This window comes from Mustelus asterias, chromosome 14, assembly GCF_964213995.1.
Source record: "Mustelus asterias chromosome 14, sMusAst1.hap1.1, whole genome shotgun sequence".
Lineage (NCBI taxonomy): Eukaryota > Metazoa > Chordata > Chondrichthyes > Carcharhiniformes > Triakidae > Mustelus > Mustelus asterias.
In genome coordinates, this window is record NC_135814.1 from 13,331,408 (window position 1) to 13,347,946 (window position 16,539).

Here is a 16,539-nt window from a genome sequence, read left to right on the forward strand (position 1 = left end):
TGCAATGTTAGCATTCATGTCGAAAGGGCTAGAATACAAGAGCAGGAATGTACTTCTGAGGCAGCATAAGTCTCTGATTAGACCCCATTTGGAGCATTGTGAGCAGTTTTGGGCCCCATATCTAAGGAAGGATGTGCTGGCCTTGGAAAAGGTCCAGAGGAAGTTCACAAAAATGATCCCTTGAATGAAGAGCTTGTCATATGAGGAACGGTTGAGCTCTCTGGGTCTGTACTCAGAAGGATGGGGGGGATCTTATTGAAACTTACAGGATACTGCGAGGCCTGGATAGAGTGGGCGTAGAGATGATGTTTCCACTAGTAGGAAAAACTAGAACCAGAGGGCACAACCTCAGGCTAAAGGGACAATCCCTTAAAACAGAGATGAGGAGGAATTTCTTCAGCCAGAGAGTGGTGAATCTGTGGAACTCTTTGCCGCAGAAGGCTGTGGAGGCCAGGTCATTGAGTGTCTTTAAGACAGAGATAGATAGGTTCTTGATTAATAAGAGGATCAGGGGTTATGGGGAAAAGGCAGGAGAAATGGGATGAGAAAAATATCAGCCACGATTGAGTGGTGGAGCAGACTCGATGGGCCAAGTGGCCTAATTCTGCTTCTATGCCTGATGGTCTTATGGACTTTCAATAAAACAAACCATTTGCTAGTTATACTGTGAATGGTCGACAATTCCTTAATAAATTAACAAAAATGAGGCGGCACGGTGGCACGGTGATTAGCACTGCTGCTTCACAGCACTAGGCACCTGGGTTCGATTCCCAGCTTGGGTGACTGTCTGTGTGGAGTTTGCACATTCTCCCCATGTCTGCGTGTGTTTCCCCTGGGTGATTTGGTTTTCTCCCACAGTTCAAAGATGTGCAGGTTAGGTGAATTGGCCATGATCAATTCTCCCTCAGTGTAGCTGAACAGGGGATTTTTACAGAAACTTCATTGCAGTGATAATGTAAGCCTCCTTGTGACGAATAAATAAACTTTAAAAAAAACAATTGAATGCTTTTAAAACATGCCTACATGTCTTTGCACCATAAAAGTTTATTTTTAAAAACTTTATTAAAGCATGCAGACCTGCACAATTAATGGAAAAGGAGTCACCTTGATTAATTTGATTTGGCGACATGGCCACTTGTATGATCTCAATTGGTTTCTAGTGCTGTACTTTGAAATTATTGCAATAGATTGTGGAATTTGAGTTGAGAATCTTTTGAGCTTTAATTTCTCTGATCTTTTGTTTTGGTCTGGCCAATTTTAGACAAATGAGAAAAGCAAAATCGTGGAAACTCCTGCTCAAACTAACTGCCTACATTTCCCCTAAAATCAGTAATGCTCTTTGCCTCAATTATGCTCTGTGGTAAACTGTCCATGCTCCAATACCTCCCGATAGAAAGAAATGTCTCCTCATCTCATTCCCTTTTCCCTTGACGGCAATTTCAAATTGACAATCACTCATCATTAACTCCCGCCCAGAGAAAACAGTCTTTGACTATTAAATCTATCAAAACTCTCCATAATTAAATAAAGATCTAATCCTCTGCTCCAAAGGTAATCATAGCAATATCTCAAGTTTCTCTTTGTAATTATAATTTCCCATTGCAAGTGAATCAACAGTGCATACTCTCTACAGTTTTAACACCTTTTAATGTACTCACTTAAAATTGCAAACTGTTAACTACAGCCTGACCATTGCATTTGTCACTATGACATGATTTGTGCATGAGTGATATTAATTTGTAATTCCGTCAGCTGATCAAACTTATATTGAACAATTTGAATTGGATACTTTAAAAGCAAGAAAAGACATTAGCTTAAGATGGCTGCCTCAAGTCACCTGACATCTGTTCTTGCAAATTGACCAATTTCTGGGAAGTTCCAATGTAAATTACAATTCAGACATGCCACAAAATCCTTGTAGAGTTTCACACCTGCTCATGTCAAGAACTACTGCAAAAGGATTTACTGAAAACTGTACTGAACCTCACATTTGCATTCCTCTAAAGCTATCTCTCAAGCAATGATAGAAAGCAGCCTTGGACAACATAGCTGGTTCAGAGATCAGCTAAACAAATACCTTCTGAAATTATTATGTGAGAGAGAAGTCATGTGGCTGAAGTAACCATTTTTGAAAACTCTTTTATACAACTCAAAAGCTGCTAAAACATTCGTCAGGAAAAGCTGCCAATGAGGCAGGGACAATTTTCCTTCTCTTCTCTTCCAAGTTAAGACCTTATCTTTATTCCAGTTTACTATCTAACACGAGATAGAGAAGGTTTCATCAAAAAGAATCTTAGGTGTGAAAATTAAAACATATGTGGAAAAAAAGCATTATGTTTCAATAAAAGGAATTATCTCCAACAATTGCAGTTTTGAAGAGACAACAACTCCTGAAATCTCAAGGCCACCAAAGGTATGCACAAAAGATGTGTGCGTGTTTTGCAAGGTTTGATACACAAGGCCCGCGATTCTTCCAAAAAGATTCTCAGTGTCGGATTTGCAGGAAAACTGGTGTAAATCATGCTGTTTTTTTCAGAGAGACTTCAGACAAAAATCTCCCACACTCTGTGCAATGCAGAGCTCACAATCAGGAATATCATTAAAAGTTTGGGAGGTAGGGCTTATTCGGAGTCTGACAGTTCCAGAACTCTGCGCACGCGTAGTGGCCCAAACTATCAACCTGTAGTTTGCTGGCCACTTCAACCACTGGCCAGCCCAGGACCTTTGCAGTGCTGCCTCCACCGCAGCCCCCCGCCCCCCCCCCCCGCCTTCCCACCACACCCTATCGCTGCCCTACGACCATTCCCTGGCCAGCAAGGACTATTCTCCCATCCCGGAGCATCCCGATCTCCAGCAGCCCCCCAGCAGTGATGTTCCCCCCCACTCCAGTCCTCCCCCGGCAGACCCCCCCGCAGGCAGAACCATACCCTATCACCACCGATGACCATTTCCTGACCAGCAAGGACTACTCTCCCATACTGGAGCACCCCAATCTCCAGCAGCCCCCCAGCAGTGATGATTCCCCCCCCCCGCCCGGGTCCTTCCCCAGCAGATTCCCTGGCTGAACACCGTCCCCACAGCTCACACCGATCGCTGGCCTCCCTCTTGCCTGCATTGGTGGCAATGGCAGAGTAGCAGCTGGACACCCCCTACACCCACCAATCGCCCCAGGGCCCCACCCCCAGCAGGCCACCCCTTGGCACTGCACCATGCCTGATGGGCAATGCCAAGGTTGCCCTTGGGCATAGGCACTTTGGCCCTTGGGCAGTGCCAGGGGACACAGGCTGGCACTGCCAGGCTGCCCATGACGAGGGGGCAACGTCCCCTGCTGCCCAACCCCCTGCAGGGCCCCGATTGCCCCCCCCTTCACTCCAGCGGGGTTGTCCCGCTAGTTCCCCGAAAGTGGGGAGCTAGTCTGAACCCCGTTGGAGTGGAATACTCCTGACGCGGTGGGAAATGCTAGTGGGCCCAGAGAATTCAGTCCTGGGCCCGCTTATCAGATTTAACTTACATCAAAAGTAGATTTGAATCAGTTACCTGGTATTCCCACTGGTTTCCAGCGCTGCTCAGACAGTGCCGGATATCCGGTGCTGGGAGATGCGCGCTTGGCGAGAATGCTGGCGCAAATTCCACAAATTGGCCGACACGCGATTCTCCCATCCCACCATCCTAATTTTTTAATTATGAATCGGCCCCAAGGTTTCAGCATTTCAAATACTTCTCATATTTTTATCTTTTTATTTAACCCAATGGACAGTAATTCCTTTTTGTTTCAGACTCAAGAGATCCTGCCAGGCTAGTTTCTTTGCAATCAACTTGTAAATGGTTAAGCACAAACAATGAGAAAATACCTTCATCCTTCTAAATTCACAAAGACCCCGTTAAGGCTTGTAGTGGTAAACTAGTGGGGACATGCTTACCCTTCCTCACATGTAGAATAGAATAGAATGGAATAGAATCCTAATAGTGCAGAAGGATGTCACTCGGCCCATCGAGTCTGCACCAAACACAATCCTACCCAGGCCCTACTCCTGCAACCCCTCATACTTATCCTGCTAATCCCCCTGACACCAGTGCCAACCTTAGCATGGCCAATTGACGTAACCCGTGCATCTTTGGACTGTGGGAGGAAACCGGAGCACCCGGAGGAAACCCACGCAGACATGGGGAGAATGTGTAAACTCCACACAGACAGTGACCCGAAGCCAGAATCAAACCTGGGTCCCTGGCGCTGTTAGGCAGCAGTGCTAACCGCTGTTCCACCATCCCGCTCCACGGTGTTTTTGTTCAGCTTTCTCATTATTTCTTTGTACTTGTATTCTATACCCATATTTTACAAATTGAATATTTAATCCATGTTTCTTTGCAGACAGGAACCCAATATTAAGGCCGCAATCAGAAAAGTCATAATCTTATTGAATGATGGAGAACCTTGTGGGGTGGAGAACCTTGTGGGGTGGGGCGGGGGCGTCAAATGGCCTCCTCCTGCTCCAATGATTTATGATGCTATGAGCTACTTTTGAAGAATTGGGTATTTGCATTGCTAAAGTCTTCCTGATTCTCCAAGCCCTTCGACATCCTCCATTCAGTATATGTTTAGCACTTCCCATATTTTGGCAGCCACCTCTCTCAAAATGCTACTGTTGCCAAGGAGATCCAACTCTGGATCAGTTGTGCCAGCTCAGACTTCTGAAACTATAACAAAGATCCCCACAAGTCAACCAAAGCCCTGGGCCAGGATTTTATAGCCCTCCACCATGGCGTGTTTTCCAGTGGCAGAGGCAGCTCATCATTGGCAGTTGGCGGGATCTTACGGTCCTGCCAAAGTCTACAGTATTTTGCACAGCTCTGGTGCTGGGGAACCCGTCACAGGCAGCTGTCGCCTTTGGTAGAACCGAAAGATCCTGTCAGCAGGAAAGGAAGTAAGAGCCTACCTTCATTGTACAGAGTTGTTGTCACCATCATGCTCTTGTACTGTCGTGAGACCTGGACTTGGATTGGGAACTAGTGAGAGTGCCAGAGAAATTCTATTAGCAACGCCCTTGCCGCATCCTTCATTCAACGCGAATAAATGCCAATGTCCTTCTTGAAGCCAGCTGCACAAGCATTCAGGCAGCATTCCCACAAAATCAACTTTGATGGGCTGGAGTGGACACTGCACCTTGGTGGACAAAAACTGTCTCCTCCATCAGTTGCTGATTTCTCAACTCTCAAATGGCTACCATTCCAGGGGATGACAAAAGAAAATGTTTCAAAGGCACTCTGAAGCTGTCCTTGAAGCATGGTGGCATTGCCTTTAATGATTGGGAGGAACTTGCTACTGATTGTTCAGAATGGCGGCAACTTATCCGTCAAGCTAGGTTACGCAAGACAGCCACAGTCGATTTAGTGTACACTGTCGCATCTTTATTTTCCTCTGATATATTGTTGTTTTTTCTTTGATATGTTACTTCCCAACATTAAACTGCAGCTGCCGCTCATGTTCCCATTTTATTAAACTGCCTCACCTTTAACAATCTGTATTGTTGACCACAGATTTCTGGTCCTGTAAATTCCTGTTCAAAGTCAATGGACTTTTGGTTGGTTCATCAGATTTTCCATACCGCTTGTGATTATTCCTGTCACGGGTGGGACCTGGAAAATCCTGACCATGACTTGTTAAGCCTTCAACGTTTACATCACTCATCATTTCAATGTCATCTTCTTGACCCCAAGTCAAAATCATTTATATGGTATCACCTAGGTATCTTTTTCAACCCTTTGCTCATCAACCCCATTCCTTCCACTTGATCGTCATCAAGATAGCATTGCGTCACAGTGGCATAGTAGTTAACACTGCTGCTCCACAGCACCCGGCACACTGGTTCAATTCCAGCCTCGGGTGATGGCCTGTGTGGAATTTGCATGTTCTCCCGTGTCTGCGTGGGTTTCCTCCCGGTGCTCTGGTTTCCTCCCACAGCCCAAAGATGTGTATGTTAGATTGATTGGCCATGCTTAATTGGCGCTTAGCATCTGGGTGATTAGCAAAGGAAGTGCATGGGGTTACGGGGATGGGGCCTGGGTGGGATTGCTGTCAGTGCAGTCTCCATGGGCTGAAAGACCTCCTTCTGCATGATGGGGATTCTATTCTATTCTATTCTATGCATGAACATACTTGGTCTGACATAGGTGGATGCTTCATTGTGGTATTAGGAAAAATGTTGGGTGATATCATTTCAGTGCTTCAATATACTGATAACAATTGGTTGCAATGCTTTTCTGGCCTATGTATAATGGTTATCCAGGGTTGTAAGGCACTGAACTAAGGAAGAGAAAAGGTATTCCAAAAAGTTTTTTTGGAAAATTTCTTTCATCTATCGTTTCTAAGCTGTTTTTCTCCATTTTGTTCTTCCAGCTGTTACTTAGGCTTCCAAGCACTCATTGTTTTTGCGAGGCTTCGTGACAATTTATGTTTTGATTGGGTTTCATTACTGCCATCAGTGGATTTCCCAGTGGGAACTCCTCTATGCTTAATGCAATGCAGAAATCGTGAGCAAGTCAGCCACTCTCTGTATATTCTATTGCTAGAAAGAAGTCTCACAACACCAGGTTAAAGTCCAACAGGTTTATTTGGTTGCAAAAGCCACGAGCTTTCGGAGCGCTGCTTCTTCATCAGGTGAGTGGGATTTCAGTTCACAAACAGGGTTCTATTGCTATCCATTGGCACTCACATGTCCATGTCCAGAGTCAAAGGTTGACACATCTCTTTGTGACACAAGGTTAATACATCCAGAAAGCTCTGTTCCCAAAGGAGATTATGCAGCTTATGTGTTGGTGCCAAGACAGTTTGTGAAAGCAATATTAAACATAATGCTGGATTCATTATATTCACTGGAGTTTAGAAAAGTGAGAAGGAATATCATAGAAACTTATCAAATTCTAACAGCATTAGACAGGATAGATTCAGAAAGAATGTTCCTGGTGGTGGGGGAGTCCAGAATTAGGATGTCATAGTGTGAAGATAAGGGGTAAGCCTTTTAAAACTGAGGTGAGGAGAAATTTCTTCACCCAAAGGGTGGTGAATCTATGGAATTCACAACACAGAAAGTAGGTGAGGCCAAAGCATTGTGTGATATCAAGAAGAAATTAGATATAGTTCTTGGGGCTAAAGGGATCAAGAAATATTTGTCTCCATGTGGAGTTTTCACATTCTCCCCGTGTCTGCTTATGTATCCTCCGGGTGCTCCAGTTTCCTCGCATAGTCCAAAGTTGTGTGGGTTAGGTGGATTGACCATGCTAAATTGCTCCTTAGTGCCAGGGGATTAGCAAGGCAAGTGCATACGGTTATGGGGATGGGGCCTGGATGGGATTGTTGTTGGTGCAGGTTTGATGGGCTAAACAGCCTCCTTCTGCACTGTAGGGATTCTATTCTATTCTATTCCATGCATGAACATACTTAGTCTGACATAGGTGGATGCTTCATTGTGATATTAGGATAAATGTTGTGTGATATCATTTCAGTGCTTCAATATACTGATAACAATTGGTCGCAGTTCTCTTCTGGCCGATATATCATGGTTATTCAGGGTTGTAAGGCACTGAACTTAATCAGGAGTAGAAAAGGTATTCCAAAAAGATTTGTTGGAAAATTTGTTTCACCCATCATTTCTCAGCTGTTTTTCCTCCATTTTGTTCTTCCAGCTGTTACTTAGGCTTCCAAGCACTCATTGTTTTTGCGCGGCTTCGTGACAATTTATGTTTTGATTGGGTTTCATTACTGCCATCAGTGGATTTCCCAGTGGGAACTCCTCTATGCTTAATGCAATGCAGAAATCGTGAGCAAGTCAGCCACTCTCTGTATATTCTATTGCTATCCATTGGCACTCACATGTCCATGCCCAGAGTCTAAAGGTTGACACATCTCTTTGTGACACAAGGTTAATACATCCAGAAAGCCCTGTTCCCGAAGGAGATGATGCAGCTTATGTATTGGTGCCAAGACAGTTTGTGAAAGCAATATGAAACGTCATGCTGGATTCACTATATTCACTGGAGTTCAGAAGAGTGAGAGGGGATCTCATAGAAACTTACAAATTTCGAACAGGCTTAGGCAGGGTAGATTCAGAAAGAATGTTCCCGATGGTGGAGGAGTCCAGAACTAGGGGGGTCATAGTTTGAGAATAAGGGGTTTTAGGACTGAGGTGAAAATAAATTTATTCACCCAGACAGTGGTGAATCTATGGAATTCACTACCACAGAAAGTAGTTAAGGCCAAAACATTGTATGATTTCAAGAAGAAATTAGATATAGCTCTTGGGGCTAAAGGGGTCAAGAGATATTTGTGAATGTGTGGAGTTTTCACGTTCTCCCCGTGTCTGCTTATGTATCCTCCGGGTGCTCCAGTTCCCTCCCACAGTCCAAAAATGTTTATGTTGGGTTGATTGGCCATGCTAAATTGGCCCTTGGCGTCAGGAGGATTAGCAAGGTGAATGCGTGTGGTATCAGGGATGGGGCCCGGGTGGGATTCTTGTCAGTGCAGGCTTGATGGGCTGAATAGCCTCCTTCTGCACTGGATTCTATTCTATTCTACTCTCTTCCATTCTATTCTATGCATGCAACGACTTGGTCTGACATAGGTGGATGCTTCATTATGACATTTGAATAAATGTTGGGTGTTATCATTTCAGTGCTTCAATATACTGATAATAATTGGTCGCAGTGCTCTTCTGGTCTATGTGTAATGGTTATTCAGGGTTGAAAGGCACAGGACTAAATCAGGAATAGAAAAAGTGGCCGCGATTCTCCCATCGTGACCCGCAACTTTTCTGGCAGGTTGAGGTGGGAGATGCGTGTCGCTGGCCTGTTCTGGGATTTGCGCATGTGCCGGGAATGCATGCGCATCTCCCAGAGCCGATGAACAGTCGCCAGTCAGACCACGCTGGAAGCTGACGGGAAGGCAGGTAAGTAATTTAAATCTTTTTAAAATTTACTTTAAATATGCTTAGCAGGTCATTATCGGGAACTTTTAGATCCCGATTGAATCTCCCACCCTGCCAGGAGTACTTAATTCCGGTGGGGTTCAGCCTAGCTCCCCACGTTCGGCGAACTAGCGGGAGACCCGCTGGAGTGAAGGGGGGGAAATCGGGGTTTGGGCGGTGGGGAGATGGTGCCTCCTGGGCATGGGCAGCCTGGCAGTGCCAGCCTGAGCTGCCTGGCACTGCTCAAGGGGCAAAGTGACCATGCCCAGGGGGCACATTGGCCCTGCCCATCAGGCATTGGCAGTGCCAAGGGGGCGGGGTCTATTATGGGCAGGGCCTAGGGTTGATCAGTGGGGGAGGGGGGTCCCGTTGCCACTCTGCAGACAGGATCCGTCTGTGATGGAGGTAGGGCAGAGATTGGGCTGGGGGGGTGGGGGGGGCGGGGGTGGGGGGCTGCTGGGAGGGCCTGCCTCCCGGGGCGGGGTGGGTGGGGGGAGGGGCGGTGGGTGGGTGGGGGGGGGGGGTCCGGGGGGCATCAGCAGGGTGGGGTCTGCCGGGGTGAGGGGGATGGGGGGATCACCGCTGCTGGGGAGGATGGGCTATGCATCGAGGTGCTCTGGGATGGCTGGGGGATCAGGGCTGGCCCAGGAATTGACGTGGGGGCTGCAATTGGACTGTGCAGATGGAGGGTCTGGAGGGGAACACAGCAGGGGTCCCGGACTGGCCAGTGATCGAGCTGGCTAGCAAACGAGGAGACTGACAGATTGGGGCCAGTGTGTATGCGCAGATTTCAGAACTGTCAGACTCCGGCACGAATAGGCCCTGTCCCCCTGTAGTTTTTAATGATATTCACAGCTGGGACCTCTGCAGTGCACAGAGTGTGGAGATTCAGGTGAGAGGCTGAACTGACAAAACAGTCGGGATTTAAAATAGTTTTCCCGCCAATTCAGCACTTTTATGAGAATTGCGGCCTGTACTCTAAAAAGATTTGTTGGAAAATTTGTTTCACCCGTGATTTCTGAACTGTTTCTCTCCATTTTGTTCTTCCAGCTGTTACTTAGGCTTCCAAGCACTCATTGTTTTTGTGAGGCTTCGTGACAATTTATGTTTTGATTGGGTTTCATTACTGCCATCAGTGGATTTCCCAGTGGGAACTCTTCTATGCTTAATGCAATGCAGAAATCGTGAGCAAGTCAGACACTTTCTATTGTTATCCATTGGCACTCATATGTCCATGTCCAAAGTCAAAGGTTAACGCATCTCTTTGTGACACAAGGTTAATACATCTAGAGAGCCCTGTTCCCAAAGGAGATTATGCAGCTTATGTGTTGGTGCCAAGGCAGTTTGTGAAAGCAACATTAAACGTCGTGCTGGATTCATTATATTCACTGGAGTTTAGAAGAGTGAGAGGGGATCTCATAGAAACTTATAAAATTCTAACACGATTAGGCAGGATAGATTCAGAAAGAATGTTCCTGATGGTGGGGGTGTCCAGAACTAGGGGGTCGTTGTTTGAGAATAAGGGGTCAACCATTTAGGACTGAGGTGGGAAGAAATTTCTTCACCCAGAGGGTGGCGAATGCATGGAATTCACTACCACAGAAAGTAGTTGAGGCCAAAACATTGTGTGATTTCAAGAAGAAATTAGATATAGCTCTTGGGGCTAAAGGGATCAAGAGATATTTGTGTCTGTGTGGAAATTTCACATTTTCCCCATGTCCCCTTGTGTATCCTCCGGGCGCTCCAGTTTTCTCCCACAATCCAAAGATGTGCAGGTTAGATGGATTGGTCATACTAAGTTGCCCCTTAGTATCCCAAGATATGTAGGTTAGGAGGATTAGTGGGGTAAATACATAGGGTTATGGGGATTGGGCCTCACGATGCTGACAGAGTAATGATACTTAAAAACAAAGTGCATTTATATAGCACCTTTCACGTAACAAACTGTCTCATGATGTGTTACAACTTCAAAGACAGACAGGTTTTGACTCCAAGTTACGTGAAGAGATATTAGAACAGGAGACCAAAACCTTTATCATGCAGGCAAGCTTTAAGGAGCGTCTTTGAGGAGGAGTCAGAAATTGAGATTTGGAGTGGATTACGGAGAGAAATCCAGAGCATGTGAACTAGATACAAGGCATGAACACACAGCCACCAATGGGCAGGGAAGGAAATTGAAGATTCTCGAGGGGCTAGAATTGGATGATTGCAGAGTTCTCAGAGGTTTGTAGGGCTGAATAAGTTTACAAAGATTGTCTGTAATCAGCAGTCAGCCTCCACACCCCTTCCAGGCATTTTACGAGTACAATTGATGGAGATTAAACAAATGAGAGGCAAAGAATATTGTTCTTTTCACCATCACCTCATGCAGTATCGCCTTTATTTTATTGAATATGATCAGATGCTGGTTTGCTCCACCATTTACTTGTATCTTTGAATTGACTCCCCTTTCCTTTCACTGTGCCTCTCATTTCTTGTGACTCTCCCTCCATCACACTGCCTGTCCTTTCCTAGCCCTTTCCTTCTTCTTAACCTTCTCCCTGAAAGAAAAAAAGTTTCACGACAATGCCATGTTAAACTTTTCCAAAGGATATTCATCTGCATTCTGAAACTTCGCTTTGATTGTTTGCATCCCTTTACATTTTTGCATGTATTTACGTTCCATCATTCAGCAACTACCCTGTCTAAGATTAAAATGCCACGATAAATTGCCCTTCGAGTCAGGTGGCCAGCTACCGTAAATGCATGGGATCATGGGGATCGGACCTGGATGGGATTGTGGTCAGTGCAGACTCAATGTGCCGAATGGCCTCCTTCTGCACTGAGGGATTCTATGAAATATGCTGGGACCAAATGAGGAGTGGTGAAAGAACTTCCCTATTGTACCTCTCCAGTGATGATTCCACGTGGTAGCCATTTTGTGAAGTTGTTTTCCTTGGTATAGTTGCGCGGGGCCGTTCACTTTTTATTCTTGGCTTGCAGTAGATTTTTCTTTTCAGGGTGGTTACTTTGCAAATCTGGGCACAATACTTCAGAGAGAGAGAGAGAGAGAGAGGGCAAGTAACTTCTGCCACCTGTTTCAGTCCAGCATTGTCTCAATCTCTTTCCTACTTGATAAATGTTTCCTTAAAGTATTCTGCTGGCTGTATATTCCAGAGAAATTCTATTAGTCCATGTCTGCTGCAGTCATTGTTTTAAAACAGGTAATTGCATTCTGATATCTCACCTTAGAAAAAATTGTAACACCTCAAGTTGGCGTAAAGCCAACAGGAGATGAGATCTTTCCTTTACTGATGCACCATAGAAAGCATTCTTTCTGATTGCACCGCAGCTTGGTATGGCTGCTGCTCTGCCCCAGACCGCAAGGAACTACAAAAGGTTGTGAATGTAGTCCAATCTATCACATAAACCAGCCTCCCATCCATTGACTCTGTCTACACTTCCCGCTGCCTCGGCAAGGCAGCCAGCATAATTAAGGACCCCACGCACCCCGGACATTCTCTCTTCCGCCTTCTTCCAACGGGAAAAATATACAAAAGTCTGAGGTCACGTACCAGCTGACTCAAGAACAGCTTCATCCCTGCTGCTGTCAGACTTTTGAATGGACCTACCTTGCACTAAGTTGATCTTTCTCTGCACCCTAGCTATGACTGTAACACTACATTCTGCACTCTCTTGTTTCCTTCTCTGTGAACGGTATGCTTTGTCTGTATAGCGCACAAGAAACAGTACTTTTCACTGTATGTTAATACATGTGACAATAATGAATCAAATCAAAATCTTTCACATTTCCCAGGGGAGCGGGGGGTTGACTGTCTTTTTTTATCCATCCAAGTTGATGGAATGCAAGCTGCATATTGATGCTGTCTGGGCAGTCTCCATTTTCTTTTAGAGGGTTTCAGTATTTTGTTTTAAATCCAGACGGAAGTTAAAAATTAGTAACAGGATCTTTGAAAAGAAAGAGCTCGAAATAATCAAGGAAACAAGGACACCAGGGAATCATATGCTATGAGCAAAAAGCTTAGCCTGGCTAGACTTTCTCAAGTTCTTCGTCATTCAAGATTGAATTATAGCTCCAGACAAAACTCAGCTTCAGAGAGTCCAGCAGCTGATAGAAATAATTTATATTGATCAGCCGGTCATTAATCACTTCTGCTTCCATCTATCAATTTTGCAATGTCCCATCAGTTTATCTTGCAAGCAGAACTCTAAATGGCAAACTGCTAAATATGCATAATGTACCTATTGTTTTTTTTTTGGGGAGGTCACCCTGATTCACTTAAAATTCATTTGATGGATGGGTGAACAGATATCTGTCCCTCCTCATTTTCTTCCAACCTGGATCAGAAGAAAGAAAGTTCTATATTTGATGCTGGACCTAATGTTCAGTTTTCTTCCTAGTCTACGGCCGATGAAGGACTCTACGAGGTTTATTCTCATGTCAAAATCCTTTTTAATAATGACCCGTGGTAAATTGGTGCAAGTACCGTAAGGAACTGCTTGGTCATTGTTAAGCCTCTCAGTTGCAGTCCAGTTATAAGAGATGACGCAAGTCCAGCTTCTTCACAAACTCACTTTATTCTGTTTTGACAACTCCACATATGCACAGCAACACCCAGTGCCATTGATAACCCCTTTATATATCCCGGTGAGTACTATTAAACAATTAACAAACAAATTCAGTCTAATGTGGAAGATTGCAGTTAACCCATTCCTAACATCCATGACCTCTGTAATGACTTCAGTCAGGCCAGTGACGTTGGCCTATTGGAATATGAACTCCCTGATTAAGGAGTCCATTGATGGGCCAAACAGGGAGTCTTTTCCTTGTATTTTACCGTGAGTGTCAGTTCCTCTGGCACTCCCGAAGGTAGACTGCTGACTGCTAGCACTCTGTACTGCTGTTGGAGTTGTAAATAAAGGGATTTTGGTGAAGGGACATCTGCCTCCGAAGACTTATTCCAACCTCCAAGATTGATATTTTTCAAGAGCAGGGAGAAAAACTCGATGGGGGGGGGCTGGAAATTTTCCCATCTTGCCCACCACGTGGCAGGCGGTGGGCGGACCATGCAAAGGTCCATTGATATGGATGGGATTTTCTGGTTTTTGGGGCGAGTGTGGCTGGGAAATCCCACCTGATATGTGGAAGCCAAGAATAAACCTAGCCAGACTCTGCAATTTGCAAACTGTTTTCGTGCAGCCAGGCCTTGGGCAATCAACTTTCCGTTGAGACCACACAGACTTGCAACTACCTGACCAAGTGCTAACAACCTCTTTGTTTCAGATTAAACTGTTGTTTTGCACCTCCAGTGAACCTGCTTTGTTGGAATGCCACGCAGACTTGGTGGCAGCCAGCTCAATAGGAGGTCAGAGGCACAGCTTGACAACAAGGATTGGACACAGGCCACGGAATCTTCAAGAAGGACATGGAAAGGGGGATAAAAGGAGCAACCTGGAGCCCCAGCTCGCTCTGCCTTTTACACCTTCTTCAACAGCATCTCCAGAGAGCACCTTCAACTGGGGCAGCCGAGTAACGCAGCGTCTCCAGTTCTTTTCACCTCATGGTGAGCATCATTAGACTGACCAGACCCTGAAGACCCCCTCGGTGAGATGACCTGAAGACCGAAACAAGCCTCGATGAGAGGGGAAGCCCAAATCGAAGACTGCAGATCCTGAAACATCAGCCAATGCTCAAAGACAGAGGAACAGCCTGTTATTGAATGGGTATCACCAATCTTTTCAGACAAACAGAAAGTGATAGTGACCTGTGACTGGCATGTAGTGAATCCTCAGAAGCACGTGTCAGAAGTAGATAACCAGTGTAAGATTTGAGACTATTTACTTCGAGATGTAAGACTTTTTACTGAATAGTCCTGTGAAGAGGTTGAATATTGCATTTCCTTGATAAAGTTCATAGTATCACAGAATCATTGAATTCCCTACCGTGCCGAAGGAGGCCATTCGGTCCGTCGAGTCTGCACTGACAACAATCCCACCCAGGCCCCATCCCTGCAACCCCACATATTCATCCCGCTAATCCCTCTAACCTACACATCCTGGGACACTAAGGGGCAGGGCGGCACGGTAGCACAGTGGTTAGCACTGCTGCTTCACAGCTCCAGGGTCCCGGGTTCGATTCCCAGCTCGGGTCACTGTCTGTGTGGAGTTTGCACATTCTCCTCGTGTCTGCGTGGGTTTCCTCCGGGTGCTCCGGTTTCCTCCCACAGTCCAAAGATGTGCAGGTTAGGTTGATTGGCCAGGTTAAAAAGAAATTGCCCCTTAGAGTCCTGGGATGCGTAGGTTAGAGGGATTAGCGGGTAAAATATGTGGGGGTAGGGCCTGGGTGGGATTGTGGTCGATGGGCCGAATGGCCTCCTTCTGCACTGTAGGGTTTCTATGATTTCTATGATTTCAATTTAGCATGGTCAATGCACCTAACCCACACATCCTTGGACTGTGGGAGGAAACTGGAGCACTCAGAGGAAACCCATGCAGACACGGGGAGAATGTTCAAACTCCACGCAGGCAGCGACCCAAGCCGGGAATCGAACCCAGGTCCCTGGAGCTGTGCTAACCACTATACCACTGTGCCAAAGCGTTCAATAAAGTTGTGTTGGATCTTCACCTGACTCTTTTCCCCTTTGTCTATCTCACCATGTAATGCACCTGAGTTAAAAAGGATGACTGCAAACTGGTCGAGGTTAGTCAGGGTACTTCACCAACCTTTCACTTTACAACTGCTGAAAGATTCTTGGTTTCATTTGATTCTCAAAGGACCACTCTGCTATATAGCATTGATTGTTCATTCAAATCGTTAAGAAGAAGGAAAGAGCTTCCTTTTACATAACACATTTCACAACCAATAAAATAGTGTTTGATGGATAAACACTGTTATAATTTAGGGAAGTCCAGCATCCAATTGGCAGACAGTCATGTCTTACAAACAGCAATAGATGTATGAGCACATAATCTGATAAGGTTGACTGGAAGACAGATGTTGGCCAGAATACCTTTCTTGTTTTTCAAATATCATCATGGGTCTTTCACCATAACCTCAAAGAGCAATTAGAATCTTGGTTTAATGTTTCAACTGTCCTTCACAATGAACCAGCTCACATGATTGTTTGATTTGATTTATTATTGTCACATGTGTGGGGATACAGTGGAAAGTATTGTTTCTGGCATGCTCATAGAGTACATAGGGAAAAGAAAAGGAGAGGTTGCAGAATGTAGTGTTAGTGTCATAGCTAGGGTGTAGAGAAGCAATAACTTAATGTAAGGTAAGTCCATTCAAAAGTCTGATGGCAGTCAGGAAGAAGCTATTCTTGAGTCAGTTGCTACATGATCTCAGACTTTTGTATCTTTTTCCCAACGGAAGAAGGTGAAAGAGAGAATGTCCAGGATACGTGGGATCCTAAATTATGCTGAATGCTTTTCCGAGGTAGTGAAAAGTTAGATGGAGTCAGTGGATGGGAGGCTGGTTTGCGTGATGGACTGGGCTATGTACACAACCCTTCGTAGTTTCTTGCATCTTGGGCAGAGCAGAAGCCATACCAAGCTGTGATACATCCAGAAAGGATGT